This window comes from Stegostoma tigrinum, chromosome 25 (genome assembly GCF_030684315.1).
Source record: "Stegostoma tigrinum isolate sSteTig4 chromosome 25, sSteTig4.hap1, whole genome shotgun sequence".
Lineage (NCBI taxonomy): Eukaryota > Metazoa > Chordata > Chondrichthyes > Orectolobiformes > Stegostomatidae > Stegostoma > Stegostoma tigrinum.
The window spans coordinates 46,676,767-46,703,444 of NC_081378.1; the positions used below are offsets into that span (position 1 = coordinate 46,676,767).

Sequence of the window (26,678 nt, forward strand, 5' to 3'; positions counted from 1 at the left end):
GCGGATCTCAGGAAGCTGACTGGGAGCTGTGTACAGCGCATGGTGCTGGAACATTTTGTGTTGCATCAAGAAGCCTTGGCCAAACTAGAGTCAATGGGTATTAAGGGCAAACTTTCTGCTGGTTGGAGTCATACCTGACATATTGGAAGATGGTTGTGGTTGTTGGACGTCAGTCACCTCAGCTCCAGAAAATCTCTGCATGAGTTCCTCAGATTATTGTCCTAAGCTCAACCATCTTCAGTTTCTTCATCAATGACCTTCCCCTCCATCAGAAGTGTGGGTGCTCGCTGATGATTGAATAATGTTCAGCTGCATTTGTCACTTCTCAGATACCAAAGCAGTCCATGTTCAAATGCAACAAATGCTGAACAATATTCTGACTTGGGCTGGCAAGTGGCAAGTAACATGCACATCATACAAATGCAGGCAATGCTCATCACCAATAAGAAAGAAACTAACCACTGCCCTTTGACATTCAGTGGTGCCACCGTCATTAAATCCCCCACTATTAATATCCTAGGAGTTATCATTGACCAGAAACTCAACAGAACCTGTCACGTAAACACAGTGGTTACAAGTCCAGGTCTGAGGTTAGGAATACTGTGGCGAGTAACTCATCTCCTGACTCCCCAAAGCCCATCCATCATTGACAAGACACAAGTCAGGAGCGTGATGGAATATTCCCCATTTGCCTGGATGGATGCAACTCCAACAAGAAGCTTGAAAAGCTTGACACTATCCAGGACAAAGCAGTTTGCTTGACTGGCACCCATATCCACTCACATGCTGACGCTCTGTCGCAGCAGTGTGTACTATCTACAAGGTGCAGTGCAGAAATTCACTAAAGATCCTCAGACAGCACCTTCCAAATCCATGACCATTTCCATCCAGAAGGACAAGAACAGCAGATGGGATCACCGCCCCTGTAAGTTCCCCTCCAAGCAACTCACCATCCTGACTTGGAAATATATCACCGTTCCTTCACTGTCACCAGCTCAAAATCCTGGAATTCCCTCCCTAAGGCCATTGTGGTCAACCAATAGTACATGGACTGTAGCCTTTCAGGAAGGCAGCTCACCACCATATTCTCAAGGGTAATTACAGATGAACAATAAATTCTGGCCCAGCAAGCAGTGCCCCCATCCCACGAGTGAATTAAAACAAAGTCACACCGAGGTCCGTCAAGAAGTTGAATTCTGTTTACTATTGATTTACTGAATGAACCAATGAAGTCAAAGATAAAGAAGATGAGGTACAATACAAGAGAGGCAATGGTGAAATTGGTGAGTGTGATAACAAGTGAGATATTGCAATGATGAAAATTATGGCCTCAATATCATTCCTGCTCCAACTTCAAGCTTTCCACATTGCGTTAAGTGATCTATCCCCGAGTGAATGTTAATGTGAAATGTTGTCAAAATTATCACAACAACATGTTTCAGACATGTACCAGGGAGGAATATGAGGAGTACAGACCTTAACTTTGGCTTGTAGTCTCTGGTTGTGTGTAGCTTTGTGCACTGGAATACTTAAAAGACGTTGAATATCCATTCACAGCAGTCCTATTGTTCTAAAGTGAATTTCAGGCAAAAGTGGTCATCTCTGGAGCCTTTAATCAGGCTGCAAAAAACTCAGAGCATTCCCAACCAAGCTGGATGATGAGTCTCTGTACATTAGACATACTAACATTATCACAGCTCATGGCATTGCAAAGTTTATGATCAATTGGCAACTAGATCCTGTGTCTAATAATGTAAGTGACAGGTCATGTTTGCAGAACTTGTTTCCTTGAAATCATTTGGTACTTTCTTAAACCCTGTGGCTCCTATTAAAAGAGTATACATTGCGTTCTTCAAGCAGTTGGTAATAAGGAATTCCATTACATGACCCTGCGTCAGGCTTTGGGGTAGAGAAACTTTCTTGCATTGCGCCCTCAACAGTGAAAACATCAGCCAGCCTGAAACATCAGCCTGGCTGAAACACCAGCTCGCCTGAAACACCAGCTCGCCTGAAACACCAGCTCGCCTGAAATGCCACTGAACGTAGCTGGCAGTATTGGCATCTTGACCTTCAGCCGTCTTGAGCCATGCATGGCAACCTACTTACCAGTGGGAGACCACTCCGGAAAAGACAATGGCAGCCCTTTCAGCAACAAAATAACTTCTACACAAACTGAGTTCTTGTCCTGACAGCAACACTTGATGCTTTCTCAAGAGCTTTTACACTGCTATAAATAACAGCCCTTTGATACAGTTTGTTGTATCTACTTAGATTATTGCAGTTGAAGTATGAACAGTAGGGAAAGGGGTTAATGGTTGCATTTGTGGCTAATTTTGCTGCCTTGGTGATTAATCTTTGCTTATCAGCTATCAGGGTAATTGGAGTTGATTTCTTTTTGCAAAATGCACGATTAGTGTGGGTTCTGGAAGTGCTGAATGATGTATTGTCACTGTACAGGACTTTTATACTGGCCCTTGGCTTTCACATTCTCTATCATGGCATTCCCATAGATGTCAGTCACATCAAAGTCAACACACTTTCACTGACTTCTTCTGTTTGTCTCTCACTTCAATAGAGCCAAGAGAAGAAGCAATAGAGAAGCAGTGAGTACAACAAAGAAAATTCTCCTACACCTCTGGTTTTACCAAATGTCGCATCATGTTTTGTGGCTCGTATTGTATTACTCGAGAGAATAATATGAAGCTATGAAAGGATATTGTGACTGATCCACAGGTTACCAGATGAATGGGCCTTTCTCAGGCATAATCATGCTTGGGACAGCCAACTGTATGGCTGACCCCATAAGCAGAAGGGTGAATCAGCTCTGACCACCCACTCAGCAAGCAGAGACCCCTCATATCCACTTGACCACAGAGTGTGCCAGGATTTCCTTGGGGTAGCGTCCTAAGGCAATCATCTTCAGCAGTTCCTTCGATGATGTTCTCTCCATCAGAAGGTGAGGATTTTCACTGAAGATCACAGAATGTTCAGCACTATTCACAACTCCCCAGATACTGGAGCAGTCCATGTCCAAGTGCAGCAAAACTTGGATCATATCCAGGTTTGGGCTGACAAGCAGCAAGTAATATTTAACCCACACATGACTATCCCCAACAAGATTTTCTAACCACCTCATCTTGGGTTTTGAGTATGCTGACATGTTCAGCCTTTGGAATCTCACAGGCTAACTCCAATATTTCCCTGTGGTACCTCAGAGGCACCACCACCTATCTACTGTTCGATTGCTGGTCTTTGATAGGAGTCTCTACTTTACTCATCAATGCTCCCTTTTTAATAGGTTAACATTGAGAGACTGAATCTGCCTCAATTTCAGTGTGAGCAGCCAGAAGGTGGGGGAGGCAGTGGCCTAGTGGTATTATCGCTGGACTTTTAATCCAGAGACCCAGACAACTTTCAGGAGAGCCAAGTTTCAATCCCACCATGATAGGTGATGGAATTTGAATTTAACAAAAAATGTGGCATTAAGAGTCTAATGATGACTATGAATCCATTGTTGATTGTCAAGAAAAACCCATCTGGTTCACTAAGTTCCTTCAGGGAAGGAAACTGCCATCCTTACCTGGTGACTCCAGACCCATAACAATGTTGTTGACTCTTAGCTGCCCTCTGGGCAATTAGGGATGGGGCAATCAATGTTAGCCTTGCCAGTGACGCCCTCATACCATAAGTGAATTTAAAAAAGTCTGAGTAAGTGTTTTTAACCATATGTCAGTTTATTGAGCTGCCCTCAAGGACATTCTATTAATATCTTCTTTTGGTCTCCTCAAATTGACTGAGCTTGTCTGCCTATGTAACCACACAGTCAGGGAAAATGCCAGACACGTTCGTCTGCAGCTGTGCAGTCTCCCTGACCTCAACTGGAACCACTGGGGACACTGCAACCTTTGATCCTACCAGGTCATTGCTAAGAAGCAGGTCAACCCTATCACAGAGGCAGTGGGGATGACTCCCACAGTCACCGATCCCACCACAAGATTGACTTCTGGTAAAGGCGAATGGACCCTACGTCAATCCTTTTTAACAGCATCTTGGCGCCAACTGCACCCACTGCTGGGCAGGCCTCGCCCTTTCCCAGCAGCAATGTTTGGGCTTGACCCTGTATCCCTCAGTATCTTTACAGGGCATGCTTGTCCTCATCCTAGACAAATGCGACCACCCTACCTTTGGATGCAAAATCCTAATAGTTCCCAGGGATTAGTTTCACCTCATCCACAATCTCAGCAGCTCCTTTACAGGGATTCACAGCTGCAGTCTGCTCTCCGACTAATTTTGCTCCATTGAGGGACATGTTACTGCTGGCCTCCAGCAGTTATAACACCCTGGCTTCTAGGCCTTTCTATTCATCTCAGCACCACCCTTTCTGTCCTGAGGAGGGCTCCTGGCACTTTTCTGTCTCCCATGGGTGCTCAGTTGCCCATTGTTCTCCCCACTTCAATCCTTTCCAATTAGTTAGAGACAACTGGGCAAGGGTTTCTTTGGAAGCAGGGATTTGGGGATCCGTTCAGAATCATTGGCCAATGTTATTCCCTGACGGGACCCAGTCACTCTCTGTTCCTCAAGGTGTATTCTTATCGGAGAGATGATGGAGTGTTTAAGCTTTTCAAGGTGAATTATTTCACGTGAGTTTTCAAAGTAGCTTCTGTTTTAGGTGATCGTACTCACTGATCAACAGCCAGCGAATGCAACCTTTCAAATATCAGGGACATGTGATCAGACCAATTCCTGAGAGCGCATAATGATTGATGGTACATCTCCAATGGTAACTAGTACACATTTAAGTCAGCCATTTGCACTGCCTCCTAATCAATAGCACTTTCCTCAGGCAAGAGTGAGCTGTCTCCAAAGGGTTACACAAGCAGTAATATGGACCAGAGTTGGGCTGCCTATGTTAATTGATGAGCCACTTGAAAGAGATCAAGAAGGTTTCTGTTAAGTTGGTGCTTCCTTTGAAACTAGCAATTATGTCCCAGTTAGACAAATCTGAACAGGAACACTTTATTAACGATGCTCCGACCTCGACAGTTGGTTCTAGACAGGGTCCAAGCTGAGTCACTTGACCAGCTCTCTTAAAGGAGCACCACCCCTAAATACATACATAACAGTTTTCACCTCTTCTTCATCAAACTTAGGAACTGACTAAGCAAACTCAGAAGCCTCTGCATCCCGAGTCTGAGACAGTGCTGTTTTTGTGGGACGTAGTAACATTCTTGTTCCTAAGCTTGACCTATCTTAGTGTAAATTCCCTTTCCTTCCATTTTTCCTGAAGATTTTCATCTCTCTCCATGCTCTTTCCTCTTTTTACCATTACACACTCTGTCTCTTTCTCTTTCCTCTTGCTAGCTGTCTTTGCCATCCTTCTCTTTACCTTGAAATTTTAATTTCCGCTGCTCCAATTTTAATCTTCCAGATGCTAGTCTATCTGATTCATTGCCTTCCATATCCATCTGGAAAACATTTCAACCTTTCAAAATATCAGGTTCTCTGGCTTTCAGCCAAAATTCAAGACATAAGTTCCTCGCTAAATCTATTAACTGCGTTATCCTTAAAAATAACATCCCCCTATTCTGTTAGAAATGCACTGGTATCCAGTACAGACATGTTTGTGCTGCAGCATTGCAAAGCTGTGAATAGCTTTGCAAGTTTAAAAACAATGGTTTCAAAGTGATAATATATCTTCCACAATTCTTTTCTTTAATCTGTGGGTTTAAATCACAACATGAGCACCCAATTTGTTATGATCAGGCCTGGTTGATAGAGCCATAGAGTTATACAGCATGGAAAACAGATCCTTTGGTCCAACTCATCTGAACCAACCAGACATCCCAGCTGACCTGGTCCCATTTGAAGCTTGTGAGGTCCACATTGATACCATTGGGCTGCAGGGTTAGCATTTGGCCCATATCCCTCTGAACCCTTCCTACACATATACCCACCCAAATGCCTTTTACAGGCACCACCCTCCGCATGAAAAAGTCACTCCTCACATCCTTTTTAAATCTTTCCTTTCTCACATTAACCCTATGCCCTCTAAGTTTTAACACTACCACCCGAGCAAGATGACCTTGGTTATTCACCCTATCTAGGCCCTCTCAAGATTTTATAAACTTCTATAAGGTCACCCCTCAGCCTCTGACACTCCAGGGAAAAAGGCCCAACCTCCCAGTCTCTCCCTATAACTCAAACCCTCCAGTCCCAGCAACATCCTTATAAATCTTTTCTGCACCCTTTCAAGTTTAGTGACATCCTTGCTACAGAAAGGTGGCCGGAACTGAATGCAGTATTCCAAAAGTGGCCACACCAATGTCCTCTACAACCACAACATGTCATCATAACTCCTATATTCACTGTTATGACCAACAAAGGCAAGTGTGTCAAATGCCTTCTTCAGTACCCTGTGTATTTGCAACTCCACTTTCAAGGAGCTATGAACCTGCACTCCAAAGTCTGTTTCAGGAGCAACACACTCCAGGACCATTCCATTAAGTGTATAAGTCCTCCCCAGATTTCCAAAATGCACCACTTCACATTAATTTAAATTAAACTCCATCTGCCACCCCTCGGCCCATTAGCTCATCTGATCAAGATAATCTGAGATAATCTTTGTTCCCTAATTTACTACGGTTTCAGGCAGAACACCCCAAATTGTGAAGCTCCCAGTTGAAAAGGGGTGAAATAACTCTCTTTCTTTACTCACTCACCCAACAAGTTTAATTTACAAAGGATCCCTTCCCAGTGGATACCTACATCCCAGACCGAATGAGTTTATGTTTTAAAAGGGCCAGCTCAACCGGCATTCCTTAAATTAACAAAAGAGCAAATTTATTAGTTACTAAATGCAAGAAGAAATAAAAATGCAATTCACATGTTCAGGTCACTCCACTTGACAAAAGGGCAGCGCTCCAAAAGCTTGTGATTTCAAATAAACCTGTTGGACTATAACCTGGTATCATGTTACTTCTGACATTGTCCACCCCAGTCCGACTCTGGCACCTCCACATCAGGTTCAGAGTAAGAAGTGAGTCTAAAAAAGAGAGAAATTAAAGCAAAGGTCAGTCTCTACAATGAGCAGAAAGTAAAACCTTTACAATGAATGCCATCGGTAGTACTGACATTGTTAGTTGTTAGCAAATGGTTTTGGGATTCTTGGCTTTGCGGGTTGATTGAAATTCTTTTGTCCAGGTCCACTTTTGACAGTGGCTGGCAGTCAGCACTCATTGTGAGACATGTTTCCTCTTTACCTGCAGTGCAGGTGCATTTATTGTTTGTCCTCCAAGCTGTGACCCCACAGCACACTAGTCCACACGAGGATGTCTATCCAGTAACACAACCAGACCTGTGTGAAATTTACTTTTAAACCCTGCCCCTGTGTATCCTTGAAAGAGAAAAATATAAATATGTTTATCACACAGACTGCTGTCCTCTTTTGCCATCGTGTTAACGGTCTGAGATGCTCACAGGGATTACCATTCAAGTTGTAGTGCATTTCTTTCCCGAGAGCTGCAGGTGTGAAGTTCCACAGTTCCTCTCCAGGCAGCCATCAGATTTACATCCTCAAATCATTTTGGCTGCATCTTCTAAAGAATAGGTTGGAATTTAAAGGTTTGATATGTCCTTAAAGCTATGATCCACTGTCAAGATGAACCCCAGTGAATTTGTAGGCAGAAGGATTGGAAATTTGATGTTGGTACTTTAATTGATCCTCCAACTAAAGCCAGTCTTTTCAGGACCCCTTCCCCCACTACTGTCCCTAACTTCAGAATGTTTTATTCTGCTCTTTTTGCTAATATTGCCACCAGCATATTTGTATCCTTCTCCACTGTACATCTGGTCTCTCTAGTGGAATTTCTAAGACCCTTGCCTTTGCAAGCTTCTTTATAGTTAGACCTCTATTTCCCTTTAGCACTGCTGATGTCAGAGTAACATTGTCAATTACATCATCATCAGTTCTATGTTCCAATCTACACAGGACACCCCGCAAATGCAGTGCCAGTGGTTTCTCACTTGTTACACATATCCTGGCTAACTCCCCTGCCCACCAAAGTCTTGAAATCTTCATGGTCTTCCGTTTCCTATCTTCATAACCTCTTCAACCCAACAATTCCTGTCAACCCCAAAATACTGGCTCCTCTGACTCTGAGTTTTGTGTATTGTCCTTCTTCACTCAATCATTGAGTGGCCATGACTTTAGCTGCCTCAGTGACAACTCAGATATTTCATCCTTAAACCACTGGTTATCCCCCTCAATCTCTTCCTTTAAGACCCGATCTAAAACTTTCCCACTTGATTACTCCTTTACCCACACTTTCCATCATCTCTTACATTCAGTGTTTATTTTGTGAATACATCTCTGTGAATTACTTTCAGATGACCTCTTTTGTTTACATTATGCCAGTGCCAAATTATCAATACACCTCTAGTGTCAGGTTCTTTTCTGTTTGATTAAAACCAAACATCTCGCTGAAGCTTTATTGCTGGGCCCCGTTGGCGTAGTATCATCAAATCTAAGCGAATGGAGGCCATTGTGGCTGGGACACGCTCTCAAAGAGGAGATCAGTCCCAAGATGTTGTTAAACTTGAAATGGCTCAGAAAAGATCTACAAGAATGTTGCAAGGCTTGGAGGGTTTGAACTACAGGGAGAAGCTAAGTAGACGAGGGTTATTTTCCCTGGAGGCTGAGAGGTGACCTTGTAGGGATTGATAAAATCATATGGGGCATGGATAGGGTGAATACCAGGGTCATTTACCCATCGTGAGGGAGCCCAAAACTGGAGGTCATAGCTTTAAGGTGAGAGGGGAAAGATTTCAAAGGAACGTAAGGGACAACATTTTCACACTTCCAGAGGAAGTGGTGGAGGCAGGTATAATTACAACAGTTAAAGGGCATTTGGATGGGTATGTGAATAGGAAGGGTTTAAAGGCGCTAAATGCTGTTAAACGGAAATAGACGGATTTGGGATATCTGGTTGGTGGGGACAAGTTGGACCAAAGGGTCTGTTTCCGTGTTATGTATCTCAATAACTTTATGTCACTTCCCTGAATATTCCCCTCATCCTTTTCTGCTCTGAGGATAACACCCCAGCTTCAGATCCAGGGGTCACTGCCTATGGATACAGGTTAGAACATTTTGAGATGTGGAGAAATTTCTTCACCCTGAGAGAGGTGAGTCTGTGCTGACTGTTTTCAAGAAGAAGTTCAATCAAGTTCTTAGGGCTAAGGGGATCAAATGGTATGCGAAGGAAAAAAGGACAGTGGTACTGAGTTGAATGAACAACTATGAATATATTGAATGGTAACGGGGGCAAGAAAGGCCAAATAGCCTCTTGCTTCATTTTTCCACATAAATGGAATCTTTGATCCCTACAACCATTCCAGTAATCCTTGTCCGTGGTTTTTCTAGTATATAAATTCTGTTTCCTTTGAATACCTGCTAAATTTCTTCATGGATCAACAATCAGTGCTCGGGTGAATGAAGTGAGCGGCAAATGTATATATTTTGAATATTTCAAATGCTGCTGCGTTTGTCTCCTCTCCTAATGCATTGGCATTGAATTGGTGTCCTGGCAGAAATTCCTTTAAAAGAAAAAACAGAAGAATAATTCAGCTTTCTAATACTATAGGTATGTCACAGTTCTGATCTCTCGATTACAACATGCTCAGAACATGGACTTGTCAAAAGTTGAAGCCTGAACTTCTGTCTGAAAATGCCAAACCAAAGAAGATTGTGTGTTCAACAATAACAGTCACTTCACGAAGGAAAAGATCTCAATGTGCAGCAGGATCGCAGTTAGTGCAACATAACCATAGCTGTCTAAATTAACCACTCTCAAATATATATCCAGCTGTCTTTTAAAACCTCCTGCGGAATCTGCCTCCACCATTTTACCAGGCAGCACAATCTAAAGGTGCTTACAACTGTCCAAGAAATTTCTCCTCATCTCCCCCCCGCCCCCGCAGCCGACAATCTTGAAATTGTGACCCCTAGTTACCTAGAATTGGGTGTGTGCTAAAATACAGGCAGCAGACATTGAATCCAGCCCAGGGAAACATTGTGATATTTGAATTTTGAAATAATAAAAGGGTGGTTCTGGGTTTCAGCAGCAAATGAGCTGAAACAGGAACAGATATGGGCATTGTGGTGGAGTTTAACAAAAATGAGAGAAAATCAGAGACTAACACATGTGGACTCCTCACACATATAAATCTACAGGGTGAACTTGCATTTACAGATTTGTGGTTGCAGATACATTCTGTTTTGGTCAAACATCACACAATTTGTAGACAGTCAATGTGGGCTTTTGTAAATTCCTACGTTGGAAATAAAACCAGTCTGACTCCAGGTTGATACTCAGCCAGATTCTAAACAAGGACTCACACCTAAGATGCATTGTCTGACCTGAGACGTCACCTCTGGTACATCGAGGGAACTAATAAAACCTTTAGTTATCTCAGGCTAGTGACTTGAAAGAAATTCGGGAATTTTCACATTAGTCCTTTCTAACTGATTAAACATTTTACAGCGATCTTAGGTTTGTCCAACACCACTTCAGTTCTGTGACACCTTGATCTTTTGCTTATAAATTCTGTGTCGAATGCCACCTCTCTCACCGACACTTGAAGAAGGAACGAGACTGAGAAAGTTTGTGTCTTCGAATAAAACTGTTGGACTCTAACCTGGTGTCCTGTCATTTTTGACCTGTCTACCCCAGTCCAACACATCACACTTGCCCTTAGGCTGCTGTAGGTGACATTATCTAAACTTGGGAGTGGTGGGAGGAGATTGTATGCTCAATCACTTTGTACGTTAAAAAGAAAATTAATATCTTGCTAACTGCTAGTTTCAATTAGCTACAATATTTCCGTCCCTGTTAATGTCTGGATTTATTTTTAGCTACCTGAATTTCACAGCTGCTGCTTTAAAAAGACACAAGAAAACAATTTAAAAATTTTGATAACAAAGTGTGGAGCTGGATGAACACAGCAGGTCAGGCAGCATCTCAGGAGCACAAAAGCTGACGTTTCGGGCCTAGACCTTCATCAGAGAGGGGGATGGGGAGTGGGTTCTGGAATAAATAGGGAGAGAGGGGGAGGCGGACCGAAGATGGAGCGAATAGAAGATAGGTGGAGAGGAGAGTATAGGTGGGGAGGTAGGGAGGGAATAGGTCAGTCCAGGGGAGACGGACAGGTCAAGGAGGCGGGATGAGGTTAGTAGGTAGGAAATGGAGGTGCGGCTTGAGGTGGGAGGAAGGGATGGGTGAGAGGAAGAACAGGTTAGGGAGGCAGAGATAGGCTGGGCTGGTTTTGGGATGCAGTGGGGGGAGGGGATGAGCTGGGCTGGTTGTGTGATGCAGTGGGGGGAGGGGATGAACTGGGCTGGTTGTGGGATGCGGTGGGGGGAGGGGGCAAGCTGGGCTGGTTTTGGGATGTGGTGGGGGGAGGGGAGATTTTGAAGCTGGTGAAGTCCACATTGATACCATTGGGCTGCAGGGTTCCCAAGCGGAATATGAGTTGCTGTTCCTGCAACCTTCGGTTAGCATCATTGTGGCACTGCAGGAGGCCCATAATGGACATGTTGTCTAAAGAATGGGAGGGGGAGTTAAAATGGTTTGCGACTGGGAGGTGCAGTTGTTTATTGCAAACTGAGCGGAGGTGTTCTGCAAAGCGGTCCCCAAGCCTCTGCTAACCTGTTCTTCCTCTCACCCATCCCTTACTCCCACCTCAAGCCGCACCTCCATTTCCTACCTACTAACCTCATCCCACCTCCTTGACCTGCCCATCTTCCCTGGACTGACCGATCCCCTCTCTACCTCCCCACCTATAATCTCTTCTTCACCTATCTTCTTTTCTCTCCATCTTCGGTCCGCCTCCCCCTCTCTCCCTATTTATTCCAGAACCCTCTCCCCATCCCCCTCTCTGATGAAGGGTCTAGGCCCGAAACATCAGCTTTTGTGCTCCTGAGATGCTGCTTGGCCTACTGTGTTCATCCAGCTCCACACTTTGTTATCTTGGATTCTCCAGCATCTGCAGTTTCCATTATCTCTGATAAAAGTTTTGATGTTTATCTGGGGGCAACACTTCTTACATAGAATAAAACATTCTGTCTGTTAACCTATAATTAACTGTTTAATTCTTTGGACTATTGTCCTCGTGTGGTTATATATTTCGCAAAGAAAGCTGGCCTGTCTTCAAAATTGTCACAAAAACATTAAAATGGCCCCAGGAGTCACATTGTAGCAATTGTAAACAGTTCAGCCAGGGGACCTCATAGATTATGAGTTCCCCCACTGGCGCTGTTAACTTGGTCCAATTAGATAAAAAGGAGGAGTGCCAGAGATTCTGGCACTCTGGGAGCTGACCTTGAAGAGGCAGCGCTAGAGTCAAGGACTCTTCATGTGTGAATAAAGAGTGACATGGTGACAGGATACCCGCCCTCCCCCCACCTCTCCCAACACTCTATGGAGTTGTTTCTGTGGTGATGAATCATATCCCTGAAGAAATTCATTGGTAACAGTTGTCTTCCAGTAAGCATTTTTGGAATCATGCTGCTATTTGGGAAGCTTGACTCATTCGATCCTGCCATTGAAGACTGGGTTCAGTGTGTGGAAAGCCTCCAGGCAAACAACTTTATGGCAGACAAAAAGCAATGAGTACATCTCCTGATAGCTTGCAGAGCTGCAGCTTTTTCTGTTGTTAGCAGCCTGACTTTCCCTAAGGTATCAGATATGAAAACCTTTCAAGAATTGATGGGCAGAGTTAAGGAATATTACCATCCAAGCCTCCTCTAATTCTGAGACACTATCAGTTTTACTTGGCAATTTGAGAAACAGGGGAATCTATGGTTGACTAGGTCAAGATAGCTGCAGAAGTATATGACTTTGGTTTAAACCTGAATGAGATACTTAGAGACTGTTTGGAAAGTGGGGTTAATGATGTAGGTATGCAGGAGCGCTTACCAGCTGAAGCCCAACTTGACTTCAAACAGAGGCTAAAACTGGCTTTATCATTGGAAAATGTGGCAAGGAGAGGATATGAACTGCAGGGTATTCCGTTGGAAGTGGACACCCTCACCAGTCTGATTGAGCTTGAGAGACACCACTTGAGTGCAGGCAATTGCGTAGCCTCATTCAGGACATATCACGAACAGAGGGACTCTAGGTCACCCCACGGCAATAACCCAAAACAAAGCCAAGCCATGGCCAAACTGTTAAAATTTTCTTCAGGTTCCAGGCTGGCAAACCATTGTACTTCTGTTTGAAGGCAGCTAAATAATTCAAAACAGAGAAAGGTAACTCATGGGCTGGTATCCAGGAGAGTGCATGCCCTGGAAAGCCCACCTCCATTTGGTTTGGAACCGTTGAATTGCTTAACAACATCCAAATCAGAACCAATCAAATAAACATCTGTTTAAATGGTCATCTGGTTCTAATAGACGTCGATTCTGACGTGGCTGTATCAGCGATCACAGAGCCAGTTTTCAACAAAATTTGGTCTGCGCTCCAGCCTTTAAGTTTGCACAAGCCCTCAGTCAGACTGAGAGCCTATACCAGGAAACTGGTACAGATTAAAGGCACAACTTCAGTTCCGGTCTCTTACAAGAAGCAGTTGGTTCAGTTACCACTGATTTGTAGTAAAAGGCTCGGGTCCAACCTTGATGGGATGATATTGGTTGAGAAAGATCCACTTTGATTGGCTCAACATTTTTCAATGAGGCTCTGGCTACTTGAGTGAAGTCCTCATTAAATACCCAGAGGTTTTTCAGGAAAGCTAATGGAGTCTCAAAGGAGCCAAGGCCACCTTGTATGTTGACCAGGAAACAATTCCATGATTCTGCAAGGCCTACCTAGTGCCATTTGCCTTACGGGCAAAAGTAAAAGCAGAAATCAGGAGGCTGGAAAGTGAAGGAACCATCAAACCAGACCAGTTTGCGGAATGGGCAGCACTGGTCGTACCAATTATGAAGCCAAATGGGCTGGCTCCCCCTTGTGGGGATTTTAAACAAACAGCAAAGTGCTTTTTGCAGCTCCATAAATACCCAATCCCTCGCATAGAGGATTTATATGCAAAGCTGGAAGGGGGGCTCTCATCCATGAAGCTGGACATGAGCCCATGCTTATTTGCAATTGCAGTTAGATGAGGATTCCCACAAGTTTGCTACAATTAAGGGTTTGTGCCAATGTACAAGACTGCCTCTGGGGTAATAACCAGCCTGTGTAAGTTTTCAGCAGACAATGGAGAACATTTTGCAAGGTCTATTTATCTGGATGCTATTTATCTGGATGAACTGCTAATAATAAGGAGCACTTAGAAAACTTGGACATTGTCCTCAGGCATTTCTTCCAGGTGGGTCTATGTGCTAGAAAGGAAAAATATGTGTTCCATGCTCTCCAAATGGCTCATTTGGGCTACAGAATCAACAAGATTGGGTTACCCCTGTTGGAACATAAAGTGACGGCAATCAATGGTGCAGGAGCTTAGGTCATTTCTTAGACTGGTAAATTATTACAGGAAGTTCAAACATAACCTGGCCTCCATCCTGGCACCTTTGCATCAACTCCTATAAAAGGGTCAGGCTTAGAAATGGTCACATAGACAAGCCCTAGCATTCAGTGGAGTGAAGAAACAGCTGTGATCCTTTAAGGTGTTTGCACACTATGATCCCAAGAAAGATCTAGAATTGACATGCAATGCTTCCTCTAGGAGCGCCCAGTAGCGTATGCATCCATTTGGCTAATACAGAGTGTAAGTATGTCCGGATAGAGAAAGAAGGTTTGGAGGTCATATTTGGAGTCAGGAAGTTCCACCAATAGCTTTACGGATATAAATTTGTAATAATAATGGATCACAAACCCCTGCTAGGTCTAGTTGAAGAGGACAAAACACTGCCACCCATAGCTTCAAGTCAAATTCAGCAGTGGGCTCTATAATTGTGCTTATAATTACAGGTTAGAACACTGCCTGGGAAGCTGAGTGGCAATTGCGGATGCATTGAGCTGCCTCCCTTTAGCTGATACGCCATCAGTGGTACCCTCAGTGGAAGAGTCTGTAATGGCATTTAATTTTCTGGACCCACTCCAGGTCACATTTGACAATGCCGGATTTTGGATGCCGAAAGATTCAGTCCTGTTCGAATCAATTTGGTTTGAAGTTTGCTGAGTTTTTTTGAGCAGTCTGTACTAATATCACTAAGTTGTATGCTTTTCATTTAGCCCTCTTCCTGTGGCTTGCCAAAACTGGCTTTTGTCACAAACGTTTTAATTTGTAATTACCACTCCAATAAGTTACGCTTTTCATTTCAAACCCTCAACACTGATAATGCTGGGAATTTTACCTAGTTATGGCTACAGATACACAGGTTGTGAACATACAGTTGTATGAATTAGAAGCACAAATAAACCACATGGCTCCACTGTTCAGTAAGATGGTGGCTGGCCTAATTACTCCACATTTCTACATACCCTCAATAAGCTAGGTGAGGCAATGACGTGGTGGAATTGTGGATGCACTATTAATCCAGAGACCCAGAAAATGTTATATGTCAGGTGGCCACTCCCCAGTAAGAATATTTGGCCTGGGTTCAAATCCCATCACAGCTGATGGTGGAATTTGATTCCCTGAAAAATAGTTTCTGAGATTAACAATGTCCGTGTTGCAATTGTCAGTAAAAATCCATCTGATTCACTAATGTGCTTTGGGGAGGGAAAACTTACCTGGTCTTGCTCCAGACCCAAAGCAATGTAATTGATTCCTAACTGCACAGTGAAATGGCACAGCAAGCCTTTCAGTTGTAACAGCCAGTGAAGAGGACAAAAGGAACGAGAGCAACAGACCACCTGTCCTCAACTAAGGCACTGGGGACAGCAACCACAAACATAGCTGAGCCTGCAAAATCCTCCCTACTAATATTGACTACCAAAATTGGGAGAACTGCCTGACATAGTCATATCTACAGAGTTATACCTTACAGACAATGTCCCAAACACCACCATCATCAACCGTGTCCCACCAGAGGACAGACCCAGCAGAGGTGGTGGCACAGAGGTATTTTAAGGGGAACCTGCCCCAAGAGCCCTCAGCATTGGCTCTGGACTCCATGAGGTCTTGTGGAATCACGACAAGGAATTTCTTGCAGATTGCCATGTCAGTCCAACCAGTACTGCACCACGAGAATGGCAAGGGAGCAGAATGTACACGGGCGGGGGATTTGAATGACCCCAAACAAGAGTGGCTCAGCAGCAGCACTATGATCGAGCTGGTCGGGTCCTAAAGCCAAAGGTCTGTGTTTGCAGCAGGTGGTGAGGGAATCACAAGAGGGAAAAACATATTCGATCTCATCCTTACTAACCTACCGTCTGCAGGTGCATCTGCCCATGTCTGTATCGATGACAATGACCATTACACAGTCCTTGTGAAGTCAAAGTCACGCCTTCACGTTGATAGTAGCTGTCTTTTTCCTTAAATGGGGAATTTCATGACTAGGGGCCACATTTTTAAGGTGAGAGGAGAGAGATTTAAAAAAATACATAAGAGGCAAATTTTTTACACACAGTGTGGTTTTCTTCTGGAATGAACTTCCTGAGGAAGTGGCTGATGCGGGTACAATTTCAACATTTACAAGACATTTAGAAGGATACCGAAATATGAAAGGTTTGGAGGGAGATGGACCAGGAGCAGCCAAGGTGGGATTTGTTTAGTTTGGGATTATGTTTGGTGTGGACTGAAGGGTCTGTTTCCATGCTCTATGACTCTGTAACTGGTGGTGAAGAGGGAAACCAAAGGGTTACCCCAACCAGAGCTGAAATCAGAGAGACCAGCTCACGGTAGGGGACACTATATTATTATGGGGAGCAAGACTGATTGTCTGAGCAAAGGTTGAGTTAAATATTGGTTGAAATCCACCAGTGCCTAGAGGGGTCTCCAACTGAAGATGAAGTTATATCTGGTGGCTGGGCCTGGATGCAGACATAGCCATTCTGACGGGGCAGTGCCCAGAGCGCCAAAAAGGACAGCAACTACTGTCAACATCTTCACCACTTCTGTGGGGAATGGCCAGGTAAAGTTGGACTCAGGTGCACGCCAACCATGTAGGCCCTTTGAAGGGCTCAATATTCGTAGGCATTGCGGATGCCCACTCAAAACTGACTAAATATGCATCGAGTTCATTCATCAAACACAGGGACAACGATAGAAAAAACACGCACACCTTTTACACGGACTGCCAGAAATGTTGGTCACAGATAATGAGCCATCATTTACCAGAAGGTACTTGGGCATTTCCTAAAGTTGAATGGGATTTGGCATATAAGGACAGCTCCATAGTAACCATCATCCAATGGTCTGGCAGATTGATCAATCCAAACTTTAAAGGCTGGTTTGATGAAATAGCCTAAAGCCTCACCACCACAGTTCCTATTGGATTATAGGACCACCCCACACACAACTACAGGGATGGAACTGGCAGATTTGCTCATGGGGAAAAAATTCCGTACCAGGTAAAATCTGATCTTCCTGGACCTGGGGTTGTATGTCCTCAGGAAGCCAATGCTGGATGCTAGACTCTGCCAAAGCAAGAGAGAGATAATTTGATTTGGGGAACAAAGTATTGTGTAGGAATGACAGGAATGGCCCTGTTTGGGTCGATACAAGGTCAGGACCAGAGACATTTAAATCTTGGGCAGGCGTGACAGTCCTGAACAAGCACGTGGACCAAATGGAAGCTGCAATGTTGCAAACAGTGAGGGAGCAAAATGTGCACTGCTCCTCAGAATAGTCAGAAAGGCCGCCATGGCTTCACCTTCTCCATCAAGCACTGAATAGTCCTCCGATTCAGAGATGGACATGATTGAAGTAACCATTTCAATGCCTTGCCGCTGGAAGAAGAAAGTGAAATTCCAGCGGGGCACTCTTGGTGCAAAAGGTGAGCTCCAGTGCATTGCATGCCATTCACAATAGATGCTGAGTTAGAGGAACCTGACCCAGTGCTAAAATGGTCCAGGAGCTCTCCAGGAGAAGGGGCTGATCAATGTTCTTGGACTCTTGGAGGGGGAGGGATGTATTGATTATAAAGAGGTTAGCCAGGTGGACCTCATAGAATATGAGATCCTTGATTATGACTATTAGCCTGGTCAAATCAGGGAGCCCTGGCTGATGGAAATAAACAGGAGGAACAGAGACACTGACAGTCTGAGAGCTAACTCTGAAGAGGCCGTGCTAGAGTCAATGACTCTCAATGTGTAACTAAAAGGTGACTTGGTGACGGGACACTGGTCTGTGTGGAGTTATTTCACACATGACTTTCGTTCGTGTACTCAACTGATGTTGGACACAGACTGGACATATCTCAAGGAGAATCACAGGAGAAGGTTTAAAATTTGCTGAACACTTCCAAAGGTGAACAGAAATTAATTGACTTCCCTCAGAGGTGGTTGTAGAAGTTCTGCCCAGAATTCTGACAGAATGATAGCCATTCAAGTTAACATCTGAGATAGATAAAGCATTAACTACCTTAGCTGGAAGATAATAAATGGTTATGTGCTCCAGACATGAACTTACTCCCAATAAGGATGCATGATTTGGCAGTTTGGGACAGCAACCATTTCTAATTTGTGAAGTTTGAAAGGCATGAGCAGCCCTGTGTGTGAAGGTCTCGGGAGAATCACCTGAACATCATGAGGAAACCATCTGGAAACAGCCATGCCTTCGCAACCAATAGACAACTGGGGGCATCCAGATTTCTGCATGGGGAAAAGCTGCCAAGAACTATAATCTACAACACCATAAAAGTGAAGGAAAGGATCCTTCAATCTCTGCCAGAACCTGTTCTGTTCCTGCCCCTTTAGACTTGTCCTCTGATTGGCTCAAAGCAAAACCAATGATTCATAGAATCCCTGCCATGTGGAAGCAGGCTATTCAGCCCCATCGAGCCCACACTCTCCCTCCGAAGACCATCTCACCCAGACCCACTCTAGCCCTGCATTTCACATGGCCAATCCACCCTAACCTACACATCTTTGGACTGTGGGATGAAATTGATGAAAACCAATGCAGACTCATGGCAAATGTGCAAAGTTCACACAACAGTTGCCTGAGGGTGGAATCAAACCTAGGATCCCTGGAGCTGTGAGACAGCAGTGCTAATCACTGAGCCTCCATGGCAAATGGTGTCAGAGTTTTCATAAAATAATTGGGAGAAAGAATTGGGTTTGTTGGGATGCTATGGAGATGAGGAGAATACTTTATTGCTGCAATTGAAGAAGTTGGAATTGTTCTGTTTTGAGAGAAGATGGATGTTTGATTAGGGTTTTCAAAATGGTGAGAAAGCTTGACTGAGTAGATAGGAAGGAGCTATTCCTGGTCATAAAAGAATTAAAAAAATAACAAGGGGGCATGGATTTAACGTGATGTGTACCAAGCAAGGCTGTTGGGAAGAAAACCTTTTTCACCCAGCGAGTAGTTCAGAGATGGAATGCATTGCCTAGAAATGTGGAGGAGGCCGGTTTCATTGAGGCATTCAGAAGGGTATTGGATGGTTTATTGGATGAGAATGGAGTGCAAGGGCAGGCATGAAGTAATAGAGCCATTACAATCATGATGGGTGGAATGGCCTCCTGCTCCACCATCACAATTCTGTGATGCTGAGCCTTAAAGTCAACATCTCCCTCTGTATTCAGGAGACAGACATTGAGTCATAGAGTCTTACAGCATGGAAACAGACACTTCAGTCCAACCAGTCCATGCTGAACACAACCCCAAACTAAACGAGACCTACCTGCCTGCTCCGGGCCCATATCCCTCCAAACCTTTCCTATTCATATACCTATCCAAATTTCTTTTAAACACTGTAATTGTAACCACATCCACCACTTTCTTGGGAAGTTCATTCCACATGTGAGCCAAAATCTGTGTAAAAAAATTTGCCTGTCATCTCTTTTTTAAATCCCTCTCCTCTCACCTTAAAAATGTGTCCACTAGTCTTGAAAACCCCAGCCTAGGAAAAAGACAGCTACTATTAACTCTATCTATACCCCTCATTATTTTATAAACTTCTATCAGATTGCTTCTCAATCTCCCGCACTTCGGTGAAAAATGTCCCAGATAATCCAGGCTTTCTCTATAATTCAAGCCTTCCATACCCAGCAATGTCCTGGTAAATCTCTTCTGAACCACCTCCAGCTTAATAATACCCTTCCTACAACTAGTTGACCCAAAGTGGATGGAATATTCCAGAAGAGGCCTCACCAATGTCCTGCACAACTTCAACATGGCTTCCCAACTCCTATATTCAAAGGACTGAGCAATGAAGACAAGCCTGCCAAATGCCTTGTTAACCCCCTTTCTGTTTATGACAGAAACTTCAGAGAATTATGTACCTGCACCCATTAGGTTCCTTTTCGAGATGTACCTGTCCATGTGAGTACACAAACCATCAGAGCTGCGGAATCTGAGTTCAAGATTCAAACCTTTCACTTCAGGATGAGAATAATAAAGCATTCCAGGATTGTCACAATGGTAAAGACTGATCTCATTTTTGCCTTATGAAAACCAAAAGAACTGCAGGTGCTGGAAATCAGGGACGGCAACAGAAGTTGCTGGAAAAGCTCAGCAGGTCTGGCAACATCTGTGAAGAGAAATCAGAGTTAACATTTCAGGTCGGGTTCTGAGGGAGAGCCATTCAACCTAAAACGTTAACTCTGATCTCTCCCTACAGAGCTAAGGTTTTGTGTCCAGTGGCCCTTCCTCAGAACTGATCTGTGGAAGGGTCCCCGGACCTGAAATGTTAACTCTGATTTTTCTTCACAGATGCTGCCAGACCTGCTGAGCTTTTCGAGCAACTCCTGTTTTTGCTTCTCATTTTCACCTTCACACGTAACTTTCGAACTTACTTTAATTCTTGAACATTCAGCAACAGTTGTGCAATACACTTAGCTCATGGATATGTCGAAGGACCTGCCTGCTGTGTGACATTGACAGGATGAAGGTAATGATTGTAACCTATATGTCAAGGAAATATTCAGACAGATCAATCTGTTGTCGTAGAATCCATACAACACAGGAGACCCTTTGTGTCACTCCCAGAACTCCAACTCCTACTCTTTCCTCATAGTCCTGAAGTTATCTTCTCTTCCAGTATTTAGTCAGGTCATCAAAGCATTGAATCCCTACAGCATGGAAAGATGCCATTTGACCCAGTGAGCTTGCGCAGACCCTTTGAGAAGCATCCTGCTCAGAACTAGCCCCCTACGCTTTCACTGTAAGCCCTGATTTGCCATGGCTAATCCACCTAATTTACATATCTTTAGACACTGTGGGCAATTTGGCACTGCCAATCCACCTAACTGCACATCTTTAGGTTGTGGGAAGTAACTACAGCACACAGAGGAAACCCACGCAGAAACAGGGAGAGTGTGCAAACTTTCTCTTTCAGAAGCTATTCCCTTTCAAAAGTGTTCCAGAGGCTGATTTCCATTTCGGAATAACTCATGGTGGAAAATAAATTCTCTTCAGCGACAATCCAAGTTCTTTCGACAATTTTTTTATTAAATACCCGACATTCCAGACGAACAAATATTTGCTTTGCTGTGCGGTCAATTGGACAGATTGTTCAACAGAGCTTTATTGTGTGAATCACTCAGCAAAAACAGGCCTGCTCTTTACTAACAAGATTGCATTTGAGAATTTGCCTTTCATCAGGATTTAATTGCTTGGTGATGGTTTATCAGTCAGGCACAGGGGTAAATTGAAAATGTTTCTAACAACCCAGGAGGAGAACCTGATGGTAAATTTTCTGCACATTAAAAAGAACAAAAGGAATGGGGCCAGAGGCTATTCAGCCCCTTGAGTCACATTTGCCGTTCAACAAAATCATGGTTAAACTTTTATGTCTCTCCACTTTCCTGCCTTATTTTCACATCCCTTAATCCTCGATGACTGAAATTCTACTCATTCTTGACTGCACTCAACAGCTGCGCATTTGTAGCCCCCATCCCCCAGGACAGAGAATTGCAAACAGTGAAGAAAGGTCTCCATATCTTGATCCTGAACCTAAGTAATTGAATCACAGTGAATGCCTTAAGTTCTAGACTCAACCTTTAAAATGAAAGTAACGCCTCCTCAACATTGGTCCCATCAAACACTCCCAGAAAGGTACAGAACGCAGTTGGATACAAAGTAAACTACTCCATTAAACTGAAAGCTCTGGCCTTTGTTTTAAATCTCAAACGCCCCCTTCTCTTCTTTTAAACTAAACATGAAGATCCCCTTCACTGTCCCTATCAAACACCCTCAGGACAGGTACGGCACATTGTTAGATATGGTGTAACGTATGCTCTACTTTTTAAAAAAATTGAATGTGAAACTTCCGCTACTTTTTTTAAAACTAAAAGTAAAGTTCTTTCTACCCCGTCCCCTTTAAACACTCCCAGGGCAGGTCTCTACCGGGGAATAGGCATTTCAACATCAGCCCCATCCAGATCAACATGATAAGAATAAAGAAATCATGGTTACAACTTGAAATGCAATGAGAGCCGTCCTCCAGTGATTAATCTCATTTTAGTGCGCTGTTGTTAAATTACACCATAAAATCCGTTTAAACTTTCAAGAGGAGAAACAATTGTTCTGTAGCAATTTTACGAAGCCTGGAACCAACTTGAATTATTGGTACCAATGATTAAAAAGGTGAAAAACGCTATGTTGCAACCTGTGAAGTTGGCATGGAAACATTCAACCTGTTTATATCCTAAATGCTGAGTTTTCAAGAAGGCAGGTCACATAAACAGGAAGATTCCTGAGGTCAATTTCCATAGAAGGAGCACTCCTGGCTTGTTTTACTCATTGAGAAAGGCCTGCATTAACACAATAAACTGAGGCTATGTCTGCCCTCCCAGAGTCGGGGCTGACTGTTATTCTCAATGCCAATATCAAGAATATCATAGCAACATTTTATCAGAGACAATGGGAACTGCAGATGCTGGAGAATCTAAGATAACAAAGTGTGGAGCTGGATGAACACAGCAGGCCAAGCAGCATCTCAGGAGCACAAAAGCTGACGTTTCGGGCCTAGACCCTTCATCAGAGAGGGGGATGGGGAGAGGGTTCTGGAATAAATAAGGAGAGAGGGGGAGGCGGACCGAAGATGGAGAGAAAACAAGATAGATGGAGAGGAGAGTATAGGTGGGAAGTTAGGGAGGGGGATAGGTCAGTCCAGGGAAGACAGACAGGTCAAGGAGGTGGGATGAGGTGGTAGGTAGGAAATGGAGGTACGGCGTGCGGTGGGAGGAAGGGATAGGTGGGAGGAAGAACAGGTTAGGGAGGCAGAGACAGGCTGGGCTGGTTTTGGGATGCAGTGGGGGGAGGGGATGAGCTGGGCTGGTTTTAGGATGCGGTAACCAGCCCAGTTCGTCCCCTCCCCCCACTGCATCACATAACCAGCCCAGTTCATCCCCTCCCCCCACTGCATCCCAAAACCAGCCCAGCCTGTCTCTGCGTCCCTAGCCTGTTCTTCCTCTCATCCATCCCTTCCTCCCACCTCAAGCCGCACCTCCATTTCCTACCTACTAACCTCATCCCACCTCCTTGACCTGTCCATCTTCCCTGGACTGACCTATCCCCTCCCTACCTCCCCACCTATACTCTCCTCTCCACCTATCTTCTTCTTTCTCCATCTACGGTCCGCCTCCCCCTCTCTCCCTATTTATTCCAGAACCCTCTCCCCATCCCCCTCTCTGATGAAGGGTCTAGGCCCGAAACGTCAACTTTTGTGCTCCTGAGCTGCTGCTTGGCCTGCTGTGTTCATCCAGCTTCACACTTTGTTATCATAGCAACATTTTAATTGGTTAACCATCTGTTAAAACTGGGATCTTGCTACACACAAATTGACTGATGCAAAATCCTACTTTATGAAAGTAACCAGTCTTTGCAAAGGCTGTCAAGCACTACGGGGTAGCTCAGGGTCAAGAAAGGTGCTACTTGATTGTATTGTTTTTAATGTGTCCAGAAACGCAGAGTAAGATTGGATTAAATGCACAAATGTGAACTTGTTGAAGATGAGCCAAAGGATGATAGCATAGTTTAATGCTGAGAGAATGAGAATTTCAACAACATTGATAGTGGTGGAGAGTAAAGGAAATGGTATGTTAAGAGCCAAAAGCAGGCACTCTTGAATATTGGGGCTCCTTAAAACTGAACTTTCCTAATTCCTTATGGAAGTTTATAAAACTTGAAGGCGCATGAATAGATTTTTTTCCTAGAATGGTAGATGTCCAAAATTAAAAGGCGTAGGTTTAAGTTGAAAGGGGAAAGATTTAAAAGGGACCAGATGGCAATTTTTTCACACAGAGGGTGGAGCGTGTACGGAATGAGCTGCCAAAGGAAGTAGTGGAGATGAGTACAATTACAGCATTTAATTGGCATTTATGGGTACATAAATAAGAAGAGTTTAAAGGGGTATAGTCCAAATGTTTGCAAATAGGACTAAATTAGTTTCGGATATGTGGTTGTCACAGACAAATTGGACCAAAGGATGCATTTCCGTGCTGTCTAACTCTAGGCCCTAAACTCTAAATTTACCATGTAGCATGCAATTCCACTTCAGAAGTGTTGTGAGCCGTAATGGTAGAGGCTTCAATTTTCTTTCCTTCAGAGGTGACTAGGAATCTCTCTCACTTCTAGTGTATGTTGCAAGGATTTACAAAGTGATACTCCACCTATTTGACTATGTTATGATCACACCTACGTTGGCCATCAAGTCTGGAATTGACTTGAACCCAGAACCTGTGTCTTAGAGGCAGGGACACAACCCACTGTCTATTTCCCTCGACATATAACAATACGTTGTTATCAACAGCTTTGCTGATTAATTAAGGCATTGCTATTTGCTTCAGATCCAAAAGCTTGGAGACTGAGGATGGTGTATTAAATTGACTATCCCTGGCTGACAATGAAGGTCAGACCAGACCCTGAATCTCTTACAATTGTTTCAGCCCTGGGTTCGAACATCGATGCACAGCTTCTGCAATTCTTCCGAAGAAGTTGTACTGAAGAATCTGTACCAAGGCACCTTGTACATAAGATGGTGCCGGAAGGGGCAACTTGTAAAGTTTTTACTGTTACCTCTTGCTATACACAAATTGCTTGTTGCATTCTCCTACTTTACGAAAGTGACTAATCTTTTCAAAGTGTAGAATTGGCTGCCAAGCACTTTAGGATAGCCCATGGTCAAGAAAGGTAGTACTTGAGTGCGTTTGAGTACATGTTACAATAAAGCCAATGCAATTCAACTCAGAAAACACCACAGGGATTGATTTATTTTCATGCCGCTGGGAGTTCTGGAGACCCCCTGGGAAGCTGAGTGCTGACGTAAGGTTTTACACTAGCCTTACTAGGGCCCAATGGCATTGATCCAGAGTGATGTAAGAAATTTCATCTGCAAGCCTGATCTCCTCTGGTGAGTTGAGGGAAATAGGAGGCTGCTCTACTCCAGATCCATGATGATGTTAGCCCCTCTCAGAATTGTCAGCAATCATCCTGATTAGCCATTTATGTTGTGCCCACACAGACATGAACTTCCAATTTCAAACAGAAGGAGGGCCATGTCCATCAACTATAGGATTGGATTTATGTTCTAGGCTATAAATTGACAGAAATCCCATAATTTGCTGCTGTAATGTTTACCTTTTACCTCCATATTGTGTGCAGGATCCATAGAACTGCTAAATAAAGAGTCTTTCTTTTGCTTCATTCATGTTGGTTAGGCCAGACCGTATAGAGGTAGCAGATTTCTCTTCCCTAAAGGACATTAGTCAAACCAATATGTATTAAGGACGATTGGAAAGGGTTACCATTAGACTAGGTTTTTTTTAAAATACATGCTCAAACAGCGTCAGCAGGATTTGAATCCATAAGCCCAGAACTCTCACAGTAGTTTGCACATTCTCTCCGTGTCTGCACGGGTTTCCGCCCGGGTGCCCCGGTTTCCTCCCACAGTCCAAAGGTGTGCAGGCTAGGTGGGTTGGCCATGCTAAATTGCTCATAGTGTCCAGGGATGCGTAGATTAGGTGGGTGAAAGGAAGATGGGTCTGGGTGTTTAGGGTTTGGGTTAGGTGTGGACTTGTTGGGCTGAGGGGCCTGTTTCCTCATTGTAGGAATTCTATGATCTATGATAAACTAAGTCCACTGATGCTACTGCAATACAACTAGCTTTGTTAATGTGACAACCAGTTCTCATTGTATTTTTCCAAAGTAACCTTGGTGCTTTGATTAAAGAAAAAGACTATTTTTGTGATTTTCTTCCTTTTAAAAGTCTGACTTTGTAACTTTCCAAATAAAATCACTCCCAATTAAGCATAACAATTCTCCCATTGGGAAGATCCTTTCCCCATCTCTTTGTGTTGAAACAAAAAAAATCTAGAAGGTCCAGTTTGGTTGAAATGAAGGAATTCCTGAAAACTATTTATTCAGATGCCGGCCTTAGTACTTGGGAAAACAAATACTTTTAAAGTATATATAGTAAGGAAGGATGTGCCGTTTTCATTGTAAAGTTGAACAATCACCTTTGAACTTTGACCTCTGCCCTTTGTTCTACATCCAATCATTTAAACTGAGTCCTCATTCTCAAAGGCCTATTTCAATTCACTTTTAGAAAGAGGCAATTGTTTGTCAACTCTGTG

General features: G+C 43.7%; 1 pseudogene; it reads left to right on the forward strand.

Annotated features, from left to right (window-relative positions):
• The first annotated feature begins 17,847 nt into the window (after positions 1-17,847).
• Positions 17,848-26,678, forward strand: part of LOC125463437 (large ribosomal subunit protein uL1-like) — a 32,045-nt pseudogene continuing 23,214 nt past the window's right edge.